The sequence below is a fragment of the Pseudochaenichthys georgianus genome, unplaced genomic scaffold (assembly GCF_902827115.2).
Source record: "Pseudochaenichthys georgianus unplaced genomic scaffold, fPseGeo1.2 scaffold_1617_arrow_ctg1, whole genome shotgun sequence".
NCBI lineage: Eukaryota > Metazoa > Chordata > Actinopteri > Perciformes > Channichthyidae > Pseudochaenichthys > Pseudochaenichthys georgianus.
Window position 1 is genome coordinate 1 of NW_027262436.1, and position 3,677 is coordinate 3,677.

General features: G+C 41.4%; 1 long non-coding RNA gene across 1 annotated transcript; it reads left to right on the forward strand.

Annotated features, from left to right (window-relative positions):
• Positions 1–6: 6 nt before the first annotated feature.
• Positions 7–2,149, forward strand: LOC117441261 (uncharacterized). Its single transcript, XR_004551386.2, has 5 exons — positions 7–738; positions 856–961; positions 1,076–1,587; positions 1,696–1,803; positions 1,911–2,149. It is a non-coding gene; the product is annotated as an uncharacterized lncRNA (long non-coding RNA).
• Positions 2,150–3,677: the final 1,528 nt, after the last annotated feature.

Sequence of the window (3,677 nt, forward strand, 5' to 3'; positions counted from 1 at the left end):
AGTTTAGTTTTTTTTTAAGTATGGCAGTTAAGTTTAAGTTTATTAAGTGTAGAGATACGTTTTTAGTGCCAAGCACAAGTATTAAGTGTCAAGTCTTTAATTTTAAGTATTTAGTATAAAGTGTTAAGAGTAAGTGTTTAGTGTTAAGAGTAAGTATTTAGTAGTAAGTATAAGTATTTAGTGTTAAGTATAAGTATTTAGTGTTAAGTATAAGTATTTAGTGTTAAGAGTTAGTATTTAGTTAAGTTTACTTTCATTGATCTTAATGTATCTCACCACTGATGAATTGTCTTCCTCTGAATCAGTTCCTGCTCCTCTGTTAACAGTCTTCTTAATCCAGCTTCAGCCTCAACAGCAACAGTTATCACCTGCCAGAACACCTGCTCCACCCTCCAGCCTCCACCTGTTGCTACTACCAGACAAAACATCAGCCTTGTGCTGCAGCCTGTGAGATGACAGACTCCTCTCCACCTGCAGCCTCTGTCTCTCTGTTGCCTCCATCCTCTACCAGCAGCTTCAGCATCAAACTGCTGCCTCACTCTTCACCTGCAGCCTCCGTCAGCAACCTGCAGATTCTGACAGGTCACTGCGGTCAAACCTCCACCTTCAGCCACCTGAAGAAGACCACTCCCCCTGAAGATCCCCACAGAAAGCTGTGGCCAAACCTCCACCTACAGCCTCTATAAGGAAACCTGCACAGATGTTATCCTACTGCCATGTGGAGACCTGAGTGGAACAGTAAGGACCAGAGAAACACACGCAGATATAGTCCTTCAGTTAATATGCAAAAATATTTCTGTGTTATTAAAGCTGGCTCTCTGTTTACATTCTGTTCACTTGTTCTTCTTCTCACAGGTGTTTTCAAACGTTGTGAAAGACTGAGCTCACACTCCTCAACATGAACCTGACTGACTGTGTTGATGCCTTCATGAAACGAGAGAGCTCCTCTTCCTCCCAAGTGGTACGTACAGTATAGCAGTATGAGATTTCTTAACAACACACTCTGAGTGTATTGGGATTTTTAATGGAAGTTCGGTGATGAATTATATTTGAATGCAACACCTTACACTTCCAGATCTACCAGGAGCTGCTTCAGGGCCCTGAGGACAACTCCTTTTACAACAGCTCTGTTCCAGAGATGCTTCCTCCTCCTCCACATCCTCCACCTTCACCACCCCTCCTGCTCATCGCCAGAACTAAGAGAGCCCCACCCCATCTCAGCAACCACCAGCAGTTTCTCCTGCAGCCACGGCCTCCATAGATTCTGACAGACAGCTGACGGCTAAAGCCCCAACTACAGCTTCTGCCAGTGCACCTGCGTCTACACCTCTTGAAGCCAACTGCGGCTGAACCTCCACCCACAGCCTCTGTCAGCAACCTGAACCAGCACCTACACCTCTCGTACACTACTGCCATCCAAACCTCCACCTGTAACCTTTGCCAGCCGCCTGAAGACACCTCCTCCACCTGAAGATGGAGGTCTGGGGTCAAACCTCCACCTTCCGCCTCTATAAGGAAACCTGCACAGATGTTATCCTACTGCTATGGTTGGATCTAAGTGGAACAGCAACGACCAGAGAAACACTGGTAGATATGATCTTTGAGTAAACATGGGAAAATATATCTGTTTAAAAATAGCATGCCTGGGCTGAGCTGGGCTTCTGTTTATATTCTGTTCACTTCTTCTTCTCACAGGTGTTTCCATACGTTGTGTGAAAGACTGAGCACACACTCCTCAACATGAACCTGACTGATTGTGATGATGCCTTCATGAAACAGAAAGAGCTCCTCTTCCTCCCACTTGTACGTACAGTATAGCAGTATGAGACATTAAGTCATGGGATTTTTGATGGAAGTTTGCTGATGAATGCTATCTTAATGCAACACCTTTTCTTTTGGGTTTTCTGCAGGCTTTGTTGGACTTCCAGATCCAGAGATACTTCATTCCTGCCCCTCCCCATCTCTGCAACCACCAGCACTTTCTACGCATGCCGATTCATTGAAGGCCAAAGATTGCAGAGACGCTCCACCCGAGACTTCAGTGCCTTACTTTTCCAACAACGCCCCCTAATACGACGTCCAATGTGCTCTTTTATTGTGTACTTTAAGCCTCTGCACTGTTTTACAATAAATGAACTATTGTCTGCAACCATCTGATCAGTCATTTGAGACCAGAATAATTTGTATAAAACAGATCCTGAGGATATGATTGTTTTTGTGTGTTTAAGTTGAAGTGTGTTCCTTTGTCATGGTATATTAATTATTAGTCGCCACTTATTTAGGGTTTATATTAATACATTAATAACATTAACACATTCACTTTCTAGTAATCATCATGTCGGAATTTCTTGAGCCAAATGTACAAAGACATCTGACACAAAATGTAATTACTGCAATTACGGCTATTTCAGCCAATGCAACATTTCCACAATCTCATCTCAAATATCAACAAGTATCATTGAAATGCGTATTAAATAAATAAAAAGCGTGTTGTTTCAATTTTCCAAAATAAAGTTTATTTTTCCTCTACATTTAAGGTGAATTCTAAATATGAACCAAATATACCAACAGTCACAATATGTCAAAGCCAGACATTTAATTATATAATAGCCCACTATATATGTACAGTTGAAATAATACAGATAACATATTCACACCAATTAAACAATTAACCAATTAAACAAATGCTAAATAACTTCAATATGAAGTGGGGTTCAGAGATGATCAATACAAGGATATTCAAGAAACAGTTAACAAACAGAAAATGATTAAAGAATATTTTGTTAGAGATTGAAGAACACATATATTATTAAATTAACTAAACAAATTGTGAACAGAATTATCATAGCTTTTTATTTAAATTAAATAAATAATATTTCACATCAAAAGAAACAATGTTTTAACAAATCGTATTAAATAATGTGATAACATAATTGTAAACAGAATAGCTGAAACTTTAACAAATAAATAACTCAGTTACCTCTAATCATTAACCCGTGTTTGTATAATGTAGTTAACTCCGTGTGTTGCTGCTAGCATACATAACACCTGACGTGGAAACGTTACTCGTGGAAGGGGCTTCAGAGCTACTAGAAAGACAGTCGAACCCGGTGCATTTCTCCGTCTGAATGTGGTGCACTTTTGATAAATGTTTAGACAAATTGCTCGTGTTACCGCCCTTACATGCTAAACTCTCATTGCACTTTTGGCAACGAGCATTGTCCACATCGAGACGGGTAACATTTAATCACACCTTGGAGCGCTTCTCTCCGCCATCCCCGCCGTGTGTTGCTGCATGAAGCAGCTGCGTGTGTGTAAACTGCCCCGCCCCCTCGCACACAGACGGGAGAGACAGATCTCGTCTCGATTGGAAAGATCGAAAATACACCATAGACGCATATTTTTGTCTTTTTGCATATTAGAAACCAACACACTCTCACTCCCTAAGCGTCCAATAGCGACGTTTGGTCAGTGTCCGTGGCGTCCAATTGTGACGCTCCTAGGCTCCTTCAGCGTCATAAAGGGATGCAAATAGCTTTCAACTGATTGCAATGTATTCCCATCTGCGTCGGGATTTGACGCTCATGGAAGCACGGCATTCGTTTGTGTCGGCTGCCCTTAAAGGTAATGTGAGCGTCCATTCCCATTGGATAACGGAGAATTGTATACCCGGATGT